Source organism: Mirounga leonina, unplaced genomic scaffold (genome assembly GCF_011800145.1).
Source record: "Mirounga leonina isolate KUSES-001 unplaced genomic scaffold, KU_Mleo_1.0 Mir_97, whole genome shotgun sequence".
NCBI lineage: Eukaryota > Metazoa > Chordata > Mammalia > Carnivora > Phocidae > Mirounga > Mirounga leonina.
Genome location: NW_023270889.1, coordinates 7,313,429 through 7,329,023, shown reverse-complemented (window position 1 = coordinate 7,329,023; position 15,595 = coordinate 7,313,429). Strand labels below are relative to the sequence as shown.

At 38.4% G+C, this 15,595-nt stretch overlaps 1 pseudogene across 1 annotated transcript; it reads left to right on the top strand.

Moving 5' to 3' along the window:
* Positions 1 to 3,231: 3,231 nt before the first annotated feature.
* LOC118006567 lies at positions 3,232 to 15,593 on the top strand (annotated as a pseudogene). Its single transcript, XR_004678114.1, has 6 exons — positions 3,232 to 3,499; positions 6,377 to 6,451; positions 6,682 to 6,897; positions 7,700 to 7,912; positions 9,177 to 9,294; positions 14,123 to 15,593. The product of XR_004678114.1 is annotated as a selenoprotein P-like (transcript).
* The last annotated feature ends 2 nt before the right edge of the window (positions 15,594 to 15,595 follow it).

The window sequence follows — 15,595 nt, the reverse complement described above, 5'->3', positions numbered from 1 at the left end:
ACAGAGAGCATGAGAGGGAGGAGGGTCAGAGGGAGAAGCAGACTCCCTGCTGAGCAGGGAGCCCGATGCGGGACAATAACATCCTATTTCAAGCAAAATTTGTCTGGTGTTTATTACTCTCCGAATGTGCTCAGTCCCACATGAAATTTGGCACTGTACCTCCCTAACGATTTGTGTTTCATATACCAAACAGTTCTCAGATCTGTAAACTTGTGAGCTTGAAGAGAAGCTCCCGTCAAAGCATAGTTCAGTTTCATATGGATCTCAAAGGATCAGGTTCGTCCTTACGTAACCAAAGCTGCTGTTTCTATGCTTTCTTCTGACCACTGTTCTCATTTATCTCATTTCCTTTGAAAACATCTTGCTTTTTCCCAGACATCTCTTCCACACTCAGTGGCTTATCTTTCAACATGGATGCTCAAACAATATTATATTTGGAACAATGCAGAAGATAAAGTCTAGGGCACCTTCTTATACATGCAAGGGAAAGGAAGATTCATTCAGCTCAATAGGTGCTATTTCCCCCAATACTGGGAAGGGTCTTCATTTCCCTTTGCATGTAAAACACCACCTAACAACCAAGCTAAGGGAACTAATATTTTACACAGTAATAGCAGTCTTTCACTTTCTAATATTTTGAGACGTCAGTGTTTTATAAATGTTAATGGATCAATGCCGTATGATCAACTGCTATAGCTAATAAACTGATTTATAAAATCATATTCATAGCTCATCTCTCTTTTAAGTATATCTTGGACTCAGATTCTATCCTCCATGGAAATTATCTTCTACCTATAAAACAGTGAGCATGCTTATTACAAACATGGCTTAAATAAATGCATAAACATTCTGGGGACAAATAATAAGATTGGGGAAGAAATGAGACAGTATGAAGAAAGTTCTTGGCTTCAGGGTTGGAAGCCTTAAGAGACGAGATCATTAGGATGAAGCTGAACGTGCAAGAATACAGTCAATGATCTTTTTTTTTTAAAGATTTTATTTATTTATTTGATAGAGAGAGACACAGCGAGAGAGGGAACACAAGCAGGGGGAGTGGGAGAGGGAGAAGAAGGCTTCCCACTGAGCAGGGAGCCCGACGCGGGGCTCGATCCCAGGACCCCAGGATCATGACCTGAGCCGAAGGCAGATGCTTAACGACTGAGCCACCCTGGCGCCCCTATAGTCAATGATCTTAATGTTCGATTGTGTGGTGTGGCTGGAGCAACTGGTCAGGAGATTTTTTTTTTTTTTAAAGATTTTATTTATTTATTATTTGAGAGAGAGAGAATGAGAGACAGAGAGCACGAGAGGGAAGAGGGCAGAGGGAGAAGCAGACCCCCTGCCGAGCAGGGAGCCCGATGCGGGACTCGATCCCGGGACTCCAGGATCATGACCTGAGCTGAAGGCAGTAGCTTAACCAACTGAGCCACCCAGGCGCCCTGGTCAGGAGATTTTAATCATTCATACAAATTGGAACAAAAAAGCTTTCTAAACAGTGCTGTGGTCAGATTTGCTGGGTGCTCTGAAGTAGAGGGTAAAATCTAAGAACGTGCCTGTTGAACTTGCTTGAAGTATACTAATCTAGTGTGCTGGCCCTATCTCTAGGCTGGGTTAAGATACTCCTTTTTTCATTTCCAAGTTTCCAACAGAACCTTGTGCATGTAGCCCTTAGGACATAATCACACTTTATAGTGTTTTTTGTTTTTTTGTTTTTGTTTTTGTTTTCTTTTTCTGCTTACTTGTGTGTCTATTGTATTAGATTTTGAGATCCTTGAGGACAAGGGAATTGTGCCTATCACAAACGCCTAATAAATGTTTGTTTGATTTCATTTGACTTAATGGAATTGGATTTAACATCAAATAAAGATTTGTTTGAATATTCTGCTTTCTTAAAAATGCTGACTGGTCGCAGGTTGCCTGGCACAGAAGAGGCCGTTAAGAATGGCTTCTCCTCAGATAGCAGAAGCTCCCCATCTTCTCCTTTTGCCTCCCGGGGTTTTAGACACACACTGGCCTGAACACACACAATCCTGGGTCCTTTGCTTTGCAGCTAGATGCACTCTTCGTGGGGGGAAACTTTTGGGGCAGGAGACAGCTGCTAAGCCACTTGTAAGGAAAGGAGTGATGAGGAAATACTGGATTTCCTGCTGCAGACAGACCCAAGATGACTATTCCTATAATTTGGGAAATGAGCTACCAGGGGACTATCTGCTTTATACAAAGATTTTTCACAAGATTCTTTCAAAAAGTGAGTTTGTATATTTGCAATTTTTTTTTTCCCCCTGGGGAGAAATTAAGTATTTCTCAAAGGGATCTGGAACCCAAAATGATTAGTACCTACTGCTTCGTGTGAGTACCCAGATTTTGGCTTTCAAAAGTCAAGCTTCTAATTCTGTTTCTTTGTGGGAAGGCTAACATCTGAGCCTCTTTGTATTTACGGTCACGTGATACAACGTACCCAGCACACAACAGTCAATAGGGGTTTGTTTGGACAAAATGCATTCATAGTCAAAGCAAGGCTTACTTGAAAGCCGTCACTATCCAGGGATGACATCATTTGACAGCGCTCCTCACTTTATATACCATGGCGTGCTCACATGCAGCAGTTAGTAGAAAGAATTCACCCCTTTCTGAAAGAATAAGAATTTTCATTTAATTTGTGAAAAATTTGAAATTGCTATACCCTTTTCCATGTCCAACTACTACCACTAGAAACTTTTATTTATATGCTACTTATTTTTGTAAATATTTCACATTCAATTCTTAAAAAATTCTGTGGAATACATAGGCCTTCCAAGGAGTAGGACATCTGTGATGAGAATATGAGGCTTGGTTTCCCGCAGCTAGGAGGCCTAGTTTCTCGTTCCTTTCCTTCAATGACCACACAGAGGTCCTGTGAGATCCCACACAGATCCAAGTTTTAAACATAGCAAAACAATCCAAGCAGGTTTGTAACCACAGGAGACCAGAAAGTTCTGAAACAGCAGGTGACTTTTCTGAGAAAGCTCACACAGTCTGGGTTGGGCTAACCTGGCCACAACAGAGCAGAAGGAAAAAAAAAATAACCACCCATTTTTTTTTTCTTTTTTAAAAAGCTGCAGTTTCACTTGCTGGCTCAGCAAATGTTTTTCCCTATGATAGTTTGAAAAAGAACATGACTTGGAGGCCCTTTTACCCTTAGCCCTGCCTCCCACCCCCGACTGTACCATTAAATCCTAGATACTGGGGTGACTAAAAAGGATAGGGAATAAATCAGTAATTGCGAAAAAACCCCTTTCTCCCCATTTTATGCTTGGCAGCCCTTGCTACTTTTTTTGGTTTATAATGATCAGTTCAAGGGTTTGCTCAGCTTGCAAGGTCACAGTCAGAGTGGGCAATGAACTTTGGACTATGGCTGGAGAGAGGTAAACAACAGGACTATAAATATCAGGGCTTCTGGCTGTGAGGAGCTGCAGAGCTGAGCAAAGAGAGAGGACGCAGGCTGCTGGGAAGGGGTTGGGTAAGTAGGAACTTTGTGTTTTCCAATATTTGATTCAAACTTGATTCTTTTAGAGCTTGGTAAATAATTTGATTTCAAGTCTGATAAAATGTTTCTGTCCTTAGCATAGAGTTTTAAAAAGGGAGATGGGTAAATAAAATAATAATAAAAAAAATACAAAAGAAAGAGAACAGAAGAGTGTGGAATTGGGTGGGGCAGGTGAGGTTCTGCCCCGCCTGAGGCAGTCCTTGCTGATTTCCGCCCTGTCCGCCGGACAAAGATGGGAGCAGAGGAGGCTGGAGAAATCCAACGCCGTGACTCTGCAAAGAGTTGTGTTGTTATATGGGCGATACTGCGTGTTCAAGCTTAACTATCTCCCACTGAAATGCAGAGTGAGAACTCTCAGGAAAAATCAGCCCCTGGGTTTGAAGGGCCGAGACTGAGAAATGGCCAATCTGCAGGGCTATAGAAATGTCCTGGGATACTGTGAACAGTTTCAGAAAACACAACACAACAAAACACAATGCAAGAGCTGGGGTGGGGGTAGCAGGGTCTGTCAACTGTGCGGAAGTGGTCGCCCTTCAAAGAGTTAAAACCCAGGTGGCCTGTGGTGAGATGCAAGGTTTTGCAGTGTACAAGGTGAGCGGATACTTTCAGGTGAATGAGGAAGGACCCTCAGATGCCAGCCTGAAGTTCAGGGAAAAAGTTTCTGCATATTTTGCCTCTTAATGGGGAATTTAAAACAGAAGTAAGTCTGCATGTGGCCAAAAATCTAATTTCCCTAATTGAAAAGTGGTGGGATTAGTGAAATTTACAACTACTTTCAACAGCTTCCAATAATTCCAGTTGAGTTATTTATCTTCATTGTTTTTACACAGCTATCTGATAGCTATAATTATAATCAAATGTTTATTATGCAAAAAATGATCTTAAGAAAAAAAGTTGAACAGCCTATTGATTATATAGTAGAAGAAAATGTGTGAGAACTCCATAATCCACTACCCTCTGCCAATGGCTTTATGTCTTTTTTCACCAAAAAACTAAATGAGGGAAAAAGTCTTTTCCTTTATATTTACTATTTAGCCCCTTGAAAGGGTATGTATATGGTGAAGTGAGGATACCAAGTGCTGAATTTATGCTGAAGTTCTGTAATTACTGAAATTATATTCTAGAAAGTAGGGGGTCTCCCTCCAGTCTGGTAAGAAACAAAACAGCTTGAATTATTTTGATGTTCTCTTTGCCATACTCGGGCATAAACAAATAAAACCCTGGCTACTGTAATTGTTAGAGGTAATCTATCTAATAGCTAAGAGGTCATGTTTTGGATTTAGCAGAACTGGTTTGAATCCAGTCTCTTTTGTGATTTGCCACCTGTGTGGACTTGGGCAAGATGCCTAACTCTCTCTCAGCCAAGGTTTCCTGAGCTGCAGAAGGGGGTGACGGTCACATAGTTGTAAGGATTAGCTGACAGAGAAGTGCTTAGCACCACCCGTGTAGAGTTCTATAAATGCTCAGTGAGTGGTAGCTATAATAAGGGTCATTGTGCCCTCAGTATAAATGCCATTCTAAAGAAATGCCCTAGATTTAGTCCAGATACAGCCTCTGTTTTTAAATATTAGAATCTTAAAAATATTAGAATAGTTGGGATGGCCTTAATCAATCATTTAATTTCCCTCTCTTTTAGTTAGGCTCTTACCAATATACCCTATATAGGTAGGAATTTTGTGGTATTAAATGATGTGAAAGATAGTCCGGTTTTTAAAAATTCTATCTATCCAGTGCACCAGAGCCCCAGTCAATCTGATTCTAGCTTTTCTACACTCATCTTAATTCTGGGCTCACTCTAGGTAATTTATCATTTGCTGCCCCCCACCCTCTTTCCCTTCCCTACCTCCCCCAAATGTATTTTTACTTTCTTATCCCAGATTAGTGCCTGAAAGTGTGCCAACTTCCCAGTTCGAGAATGTTGTCCTGATCTCTCTGCACAGACTTTGTATCAGAATAAGTCTGTTCCTGGGTGGATTTTTCTTTTACTGCTCGTCTCTGCTGAATGTGTTCCTTATTTTTACCACCTCTTTACAGATCCCTTGTTTTATGTGTACCTCTCTGCTAGGAGAGTTAGCCTTAGTTTGGGGATATTTCTGGTCAGATACTGAGCTTTTCTACTCAGAGGGGGGGCATCTTTTTCCCCAAGAGCATGCCATCTAGTCACAGAAACCTCTTGAAAGTCATGATAGCCAGTCCATAGACGGAGTGTAAACTGCAGTGAGTTTGGTAGAGGGACAGCGATTTGTGACATTTCTCCTTGGTCAGAGTTTTTCCTTTGGTCATATGTACCTCAGATGTGATAGTAACATTTTGGCAGGCGGTTTTATACCTGAAAAGATTCAAATCCTTTATTGTTAACATAGAGCTAGACTTTAAAGGGTAAGAGGAACAAAAGAGAGCCAAAGCCAGGAGACTCCGAAATACAGGATGCTTGAACCTGCAGAGCTGAGGGCCCCACCTGTGCTCTCACTGCTACCTCCTTTCTTCCTGGGTTCTCTTTTCATGCTGGCTCTTTTCCTTTCTGTGCAGAATCCCCTACTTACCCTTTCCTTTCTTAGGTTGGTGGAGGGTGGAAAGCAGCAGTCAGAACTTATTTGAGAGTGAGAGAGAGAGAGAGAGGGAGAGCACGCGTGAGATGGGGGAGGGGCAGAGGGAGAAGCAGGCTTCCCGCTGAGCTGGGAGCCCGATCTGATTGGGGCGCCATCCCAAGACTCCGGGATCAGGACCTGAGCTGAAGGCAGACCCTTAACCCCCAGGCGCCCCGCATCTCAAATAAAAACAAAAATATGTTTGCAGAATGTTACTTGGTTATAGAGGCCACAATCTCAACATTTTTCTCAACCTTTATAGGTTCTAGACAAGTAGTTGGCTGCCTGTTCAGGCGGATCTCCACAGCATGCTTCCTGAAGTTTCTTGCCAAGCCAGGTAGTTAAGAGATGGTTTGACCACTCCCCTGCCTCTGGCTGATTTTTGAACCTGTTCTGGGAAGATTTGGTGCGGGGAGGCCGAACATAATGAGCCCAGCAACACTGGGATAGAATCCCCGGGCTAGTTCCTGACAGGACGGGGAACGGTACTGGCTGGATTTATAGAAATTCCTGCTTATGACTGTGAGGTCGCCTGTGAAGATGACAGCAAGGTTTCCTCTGTTACAGGACAAGCCCAGCAATGTGGAGAAGCCTGGGGCTTGCCCTGGCTCTCTGTCTTCTCCCATGGGGAGGAGCAGAGAGCCAGGAACAAAGCTCCTTCTGTAAGCAGCCTCCAGCCTGGAGCATAGGAGATCAAAATCCAATGCGGAACTCAAGTGGTTCGGTGACCGTGGTGGCCCTTCTTCAAGCCAGCTGATACCTGTGCATTCTGCAGGCATCCAGGTGAGAGCCGTTCTGTGCTCTAGGACTTCCCAAGGGGGAAGCTATCGAACACATACGTACGTACATAAAAGAAACATAGAAATGGAAAAGATGTGTTTATGAAATCACATCTTTAGAAAAACTATACGTTTGCATAAAACATGTTAGAAGAAAGTATACTAGGAGGATATATACCAAAATATATATAGCGGTTTTCCTGGGATTATAGAAAAATTTTCTTCATTTTGTAGACCTATATTTTATAATGTGCTACTAAATATGTATTACTTGTGTAATGAAATGTTCTAAAATGTAATCCTGCAAATGGGTTAGTTATTTTGATAGAAAAAGCAAATGCGAGTGCTTTGCTGGAGTAGAATCAACGCTAGACTTGTCATCAAATGTCTTGTGTCATTTCACAAACATATCTATGTATATGTATATATAAATTATATGTATAACAAACATATTTGTTAGGTTCTTCAGTAAGTATTTATTGGGTGGAATTCTCTGTCAGATGGATTAAAAACCATACACTTTGATGTAAAAACCGTACATCTCTGTCAGATGGATTAAAAACCATACACTTAATTTGAGGACCAAATGAGCTATTGCTTGTGCAGTCAGCATAAGGTTTTGACTGAGCACAAGTGCTCGGTAAATACTGACAAAACGTAACTTTTAGTTTTTTACAACAATATAAAGAAGAGATATAAGTAAAAAATAGTAAAAGAGTTTCATGTAAAAAAATAACGAGGAGAGAGAATTCACTAATAAATTAAATGAGATTATTCCTTTTTTGTATTTTTCCTAAATATTTTAGATTGGAAGACCTGCGATTAAAACTGGAGAAAGAAGGATATTTGAACATCTCTTATGTTGTTGTTAATCATCAAGGACTTTCTTCTCAATTAAAATATATGCATCTTAAAAATAAGGTTTCAGAGTATATTCCTGTTTATCAACAAGAAGAAAACCAAACAGATGTCTGGATGCTGTTAAATGGGAAAAAGGATGACTTCCTCATATATGACAGGTGTGTATACACACACTCACCCCAAATTAAAATATAACCTGCTTTGCATTTAATTTAATAGTAAGTGATTTAAAATAAGACATCTTTTGTTTTGTTACCAGATACTCAGTGAGCACATTAAAATGTTTGGTTTTAATGTTTTTGAAATGACTTTCTTTTGTGCAAAAGAATTCACCATTCTAGTAGGGAAATACCGAAAATTGACTATACTTATCCACCCCGTAGATTGGCATTCCAAGAAAGGAGCAATTCGTATATCATGTACAATTCTAACCTAAGAATTTTTCAGATGAATATCTATACTTTGCAGACCACTTGCTTATCTCTAATCTGATTAATAGTTTAAAAGCGACATACCTGAATTTCTGAACTATAAAGTGTGTTAATCTTTTAGGTTTAATCTGCATAAATCTGCTTTTGATCCCTTGGGTGAATAAAACATTTGTATTTTGAGGGAACCTCAATGCTTATGTTATTTGATATGACCAACATGACTAGTTGATTCTGTTTTCTTTGGACTCTCCAGAAATGGTGAGCCAGACTCTGTTTAGGCCTAAGCTCTATTTCATCTTACTCTAAATATTTTTAATATTACATGTTCTTTTTGGACTGCGAACTTCTAATTTAAATAGTTGCAAAGTGTAGCTTTTTGATATTCACATAATATTATATATCCTGGGTAAAATGTGGCAAGAAGGACATTTCAACCCCACCATTTCTGGGAACACCAAGTATTGTAATTCCATTTCTTTCCTTATGCTGACATTTTTGTTGCATCAGATATATTTTTTACATAAATGGGTTACTGGCCAAGACGTGAGGATCTTTTTTGTTATGCTGTGATTTTTGTGTTGTGTGGAATTTGTGCTGCCATAGTGGTTATGAAAACCTCATGTGATTTGCAGAGCCCAATTTAGGATAAGTCAGGGGTTTGGGCATTGGTAGAATTTATGTCTCTTACCAAATTGTATTTGACCAAGTCACAGTGACTAAACTATGTAGTTTTGATATTATTAATAGTGGCATATCTGTAACATTTTGAAATGCTAGTGTTAGATTCACTGTAGTCTTGCTGTGACCTAAGCTGGTATTCAGTGCCAGGGAGCTCATCTGAGACCCCACTCAAGGAAATTTACTGAAGTTGTGAATGGATGGGTCTCTGTTACAAGACCATTAAGCCAACAGTACCTATCCCAAACTGCTTATGTACGATCACCATACAGAAAACATTGTAATGATACTGTGTTTGTCCTTTTCTTTTCAGATGTGGCCGTCTTGTATACCATCTTGGTTTGCCTTACTCCTTTCTAACTCTCCCATATGTAGAAGAAGCCATTAAAATTACTTACTGTAAAGAGAAATGTGGACACTGCTCTCTCATGGTATTTTATTTTTCTTAATTATTTTTACTGGGAGAAAAGAGAAAATCTTTTAAGAGCTATCTAAATAAGTTAGTGTCGTTTCAAGACCAATTAGTTAATCAATGTTTCTGTTGGTTATACTAAAAATAAACTACAATGGTAATTTTTATCATTACACATTCTTTCTATTATGTAACATATACTGTAAGACATCTTTTCAAGATCCGTATTGCTGCTTTTATCTAGAAGTTTTGAAAACAAGAATCAGCATAGATCACATATTTCAAATACCACCAAATGATATTGCATGTGTTCCAAGTGCTCAAAGAATTCAGCTAACATAAAATATCATTATTGTAATATCCTGAATATGTTCACACAGGAGCATACTGATAGCAAAGCTTATTCATGGGCATTACCTGAAATGGAATTGGGGCCCAGATAGCTAATTAATTTATCAAAGATGTAAGACTGTCAGCTTTTCCATGAAGCCCTTACACTGTCTGCCCGTTCTGTAGCCAGAATCACCATGTTTATTTCAGAATGGAATAGATTTTCTACTCGTTACTGATACTTCTCTCCTAACAACTGTGAGAATATTTCTTCCTTGTCATGAGAATTGATTTTAATTTATATTAACTAGAACCTCCCCCATGTTGAAAAGGAAAATAATTCCAAACGATTTTCCTTAATAGGGCAAATTGGCAAAATTTGAACTCAGGTTTAAAAATAATTCTTTTTTTAAAAGATTTTATTTATTTATTTAACAGAGAGAGAGATCACAAGTAGGCAGAGCGGCAGGCAGAAGGAGAGGGAGAAGCAAGCTCCCCGCTGAGCAGAGAGCCTGACGCGGGGCTTGATCCCAGGACCCTGGGATCATGACCTGAGCCAAAGGCAGACGCCTAACTGACTGAGCCACCCAGGTGCCCCTAAAAATAATTCTGAATTTTATTTGTGAGCTATACATCCTTCAGATTTTTCCAGGTGTAAAGAAAGCCATCTCAATTTTTAATAAATTATTTAATTAACTAATTTAGTTGTTATGAAGCACAACAGGTTAATTACTCTAGTTATATAATTTTTCACATTTTAATCTTCATTATAATCCTATGAAGCTTATTCTACTGCTTTTAAAGAGGGGGAGACTGAGATAATGCAAATAAAGTATTAACTCAATGTCTAACTTCTAAGTGCTTAATAAATGCTAGCTATATTGATTCCTCATTCTGGGATTATTTTAGTATTTTGCATTTTTGCAAGTGCCTAATAGTTATAAATATACCCAGTTATATTGAAACAAAGGCAGAAACAGTTCCCATAACATGCTTAAAATTTATGAGCCACCTGTAAATAGGAATAATATATATATCTGATATGCCAAAGCAAATTGGAGTTTTCCTATTTCATTGTATCCTAGATGCCATCAATTAAATGACACATTATTTTATGTACTACTTAAAAAAAATGCTGTCAGTTAAGGTAGGACACAATGTTACAACACCAACAGTAGGATGCATTCTGATTTTAAAGACATTAAAGTGTGAAAAAAATATATTGTAGGATCAATAAAATATAGTAATTGGCTTTTTGAAATTAGACTACTACTACCAATCTTTGAACATTTAGAACATTATGTAGTATATTTTAAACATTATCAAACTGTTACTAAGTTTATCAAATTGTTTATAGTATTAAATTCTCAAAAGTGAAGGAAATAATCACCAAAACTAAAAGGCAACCTATGGAATGGGAGAAGATATTTGCAAATGACATATCTGATAAAGGGTTAGTATCCAAAATATATAAAGAACTTCTAAAACTCAACACCAAATAATCCAAATAAAAAATGGGCAGAACACATGAATAGACATTTTTCCAAAGAAGACATATAGATGGCAAACAGATACATGAAGAGATGCTCAACATCACTGATCATCAGGGAAATACACATCACAACTACCATGAGATACCACTTCATACCTGTCAGAATGGCTAAGATCAGTAACACAAGAAACAACAGGTTTGGGGGAGGATATGGAGAAAGGGGAACCCTCTTACATTGTTGGTGAGAACACAAACTGGTGCAGCCACTCTGGAAAACAGTATGGAGTTTCCTCAAAAAGTTAAAAATAGAACTACCCTATGATCCAGGAATTGCAGTAGTGGGTGTTTACCCAAAGAATATGAAAATACTGATTCAAGAGGATACATGCACCCCAGTTTATAGCAGCATTATCTACAATAACCAAATTATGGAAACGGCCCAAGTGTCTGTTGATTGATGAATGGATAGGAAGATGTGGTGTGTGTGTGTGTGTGTATAATGGAATATTACTCAGACATAAAAAAGAATGAAATCTTGCCATTTGCAACAATGTGGATGGAGCTAGGGAGTATTATGCTAAGTGAAATAAGTCAGTCAGAGAAAGACAAATACCATATGATTTTACTCATATGTGAAATTTAAGAAACAAAGCAAATGAACATGGGGAAAAAAAAAGATAGGCAAACCAAGAAACAGATCCTTAATTTTAGAAACAGACTGGGGGTTGCTGGAGTGGAGGTGGGGGGGATGGGATGGTTTAAACAAGTGATGGGCTTTAAGGAGGGCACTTGTGATGAGCACTGGGTGTTATATGTAAGGGATGAATCACTAACTTCTATACCTGAAACTAATATTTTACTGAATGTTAACTAGCTGGAATTTAAGTAAAAACTTAGGGAAAAAAAGAAATAAGATAAAATGAAAAACAAAGCAAAAAAAAAAAAAAGAAAGAAATGGGGGGGCAAACCAAGAATCAGAAACAGACTTTTTTTTTTTAAATTTTATTATGTTATGTTAGTCACCATACAATACATCATTGGTTTTTGATGTGGTGATCCACGATTCATTGTTTTCATATAACACCCAGTGCTCCATGCAGTACGTGCCCTCCTTAATACCCATCACAGGGCTAACCAATCCCCCCTCCCCCCTCCCCTCTAAAACCCTGTTTGTTTCTCAGAGTCCATAGTCTCTCATGGTTCATCTCTCCCTCCAATTCCCCCGCCATTTTTCCCTTCCTTCTCCTAATGTCCTCCATGCTATTCCTTATGTTCCACAAATAAGTGAAACTATATGATAATTGACTTTCTCTGCTTGACTTATTTCACTTAGCATAATCTCTTCCAGTCCCATCCATGTTGATGTAAAAGTTGGGTATTCATCCTTTCTGATGGCTGAGTAATATTCCATTGTATATATGGACCACATCTTGTTTATCCATTCATCTGTTGAAGGGCATCTCGGCTTTTTCCACAGTTTGGCTATTGCGGACATTGCTGCTATGAACATTGGGGTGCATATGGCCCTTCTTTTCACTACATCTGTGTCTTTGGGGTAAATACCCAGGAGTGCAATTGCTGGGTCATAGGGTAGCTCTATTTTTAAATTTTTGAGGCACCTCCACACTGTTTTCCAAAGTGGCTGTACCAACTTGCATTCCCACCAAGTGTAAGAGGGTTCCCCTTTCTCCATAACCTCTCCAACATTTGTTGCAGAAACAGACTCTTAACTACAGAGAACAAACCGATGGTTACCAGAGGGGAGGTGGGTGTGGGGGATGGGTTAAATAGGTGATGGGGATGAAGGAATTCATTTGTCGTGATGAGCACCAGGTGTTGTATGGAAGTGTTGAATCACTATATTGTACACCTGAACCTAATACTACACTGTATGTTAACTAAGTGGAATTTGAATACAAACTTTAAAAATTGCATTGAATTCTCAAAAGTAATTTAGAAATAACCAAAATATGTACCATTGAATAGTTGTGTGCAAAAATCCAGTGGAATTTTTAACTTTTCAAAACAACGAACCATAACACTTAGAAGATCAGTTTGAGAGACCAAAGACTCACTAACTTTACTTACAAATCACTTTAGGTAGAAGTTTCGTATGACACTGCTATATCTGTAAGCTTTGAGCCTATGATTTATGGGCACACTAAACAATAAAAAAGACTTGCAGCAAATTAACTAGATTGATGCAGAATGGAACCTCTTGCTCAGCGGAAGATGCGCAGGAATGTGCTCCTTGCCGCCCACAGCTCGACAGGAGGGACACAGTAACAAAACTAGTGAAGTTCAAAACATTTCCTGACATAAGCTGAGGCATGAAAAATGACTCATCTCGAGCAGTTTATTGGCATTTTTGAATTATCAGAGAGAAATTAGTTTGCTTCAGAATATAACATTAAATTAGAATAGAAGGGTGGATTGACACAGGTGTGAAAGGTTCCATGTAGTTCAGCTGCTTCTAAGATTTGATATTTGACTTTACTGTGATCAATATAAGTTCTTTTAACCAGTTTATTTAGCTTTGTTTCTGCAGATGTAAGTGGTTTGCTTTCTTTTTAAGCCTTATGTTCTCTTAAATTCTTCTTCAGAATTCTTAAAAATTTAGGAAATGCTCTTGATTAGGAAAATTTGAATTCTGCTGTTGATTTAACCAGTATAGAAGCTTAGGTGAACTGTTGAATTTTAATCATCTTATGCTCTATTTTATCTATTTGGAAAACATTAATGTTAATTTCCTTGTAAGATGCTTGAGGATTCTTTGATTAAATGCAAACTTTGCACAAGAAGCAGTTTATAATTAGGTATGATGGGAACCAAATTTTAATAGAAAGTCTAGGTGTTGAAACTGATATCAAATTTTTATCTCATTAATATGACCCTAGAAAAACAAAGCCAGTTCAATCCTAATTAACTGGTTTGCATTTTACATATTTTAGCTCTACAAATCACTTTTTGTGCACTCCTGCTAAACCTATACATTTGTTGATAAATGGTTATAAATTTGTTCTAGACCCTGGAAGCTGAAGACCACTGTAAAATGGTATCTTCGGCTACTGTGGGAAACAAAACTGAGGCTCCCCAGCCACATCACCACCACCACCACCATGGTCATCATCACAACCATGAGCATCAGCATCATGGGATTGATGGGGTTTCAGAGAATCAGCAACCAGAAGCCCCAGATGCTGCTGAGCATCCCACTCCTTGAGGCCTCCATCGCCACCATAAGCACAAGAACCACCAAAGACAGGGCCACCCAGAGACCTGAGATCTGCCAGCAGGAAGTGAAAGTTTACAACTTTCTGTTCCACAGAGGAGGCTCTGATGAAAGGGATGTATAAATCAATTACTCTGCAAATTGCCTAAAGATTCAGGGTTGGCCCCTAACAGCTGTTGCTGACACTGACGACATCTGATATTTGAAAAAACAGGGTCTGCAATCACCTGACAATGTAAAGAAACCCTCCCCTCTTTATGCAGCTGACAGGGACTTTGGGCAGAGGAGAACGTCATTGAATCTTGACAGTGACGTTTGCCTCCGGCTGCCTGACAAGCAAGTCAGCAGCTTCAGCCCACAGAAGCCAGCGCCAGTTGAAGCTGAAAACATAAGGCCAAAATGTGAAAATGACCTCCATACTAAATACTTAAATAAGACACACTCCCCAAGTCAGTCTAGACAATTTCATTTCCAGCATTTTATAAGCCACCTAATTAATAATGACCCAAAAATAAGAATTGGATTTGTACAAACATGGAGAAATCTATCATACTGGCTTCCAAGTTTTAAAATTTAAGGCCAAGAAATTTTGACCCAAACCAGATTTTCATTATTTTATTACAAAGGTGATTGCAGAATTTGGTTATGTTTTTCTTTTTCTTTTTCCAGCATTCTGCTTGCTTTAATGAGAACAGAGACGTAAACTATGACCTAGGGGTTTCTGTTGGATAGTTAGCAATTTAGAATGGAGAAAGAACAACAAAGACATGTTTTCCATTTTTTTCTTTACTTATTTCTCAAAAAAATATTATCTTTGTCTTTTTAATCTTATGTTTTTAACTGACTAAACCTTTAAAGAACTCAGTGAATTCTGTCTTTAAAGTTCCAGAAATACTGACACATGAATATTTTGCTAGGACTACCTTTTAAATATCCATTTATGCTTTGTATATCTAAGAGTCATATCTTGATTTTTACTATCACATATGAATGAAGCCCTTATATCTTATTTTCCTTATCTAGCATTGTATCACATTCTTAAATTTGAGATAATCTGTCTGGAAAGTCGTAATGGAAAAGATAAAAGAATGTTGTCTATTTCTTGATTGCTTAGAAAGTATTTCCATAGTCAATGATGGTTCAGTAGGTAAACTAAGTCCTATAAGCCTGAACTCCTTTATGGTTAATACTATTAAGCAAGAATGTAGTACACAATTGGACAAATGTGGATTTGTTTAAATAAACTCAATTTAAAAAGTTTAAAGC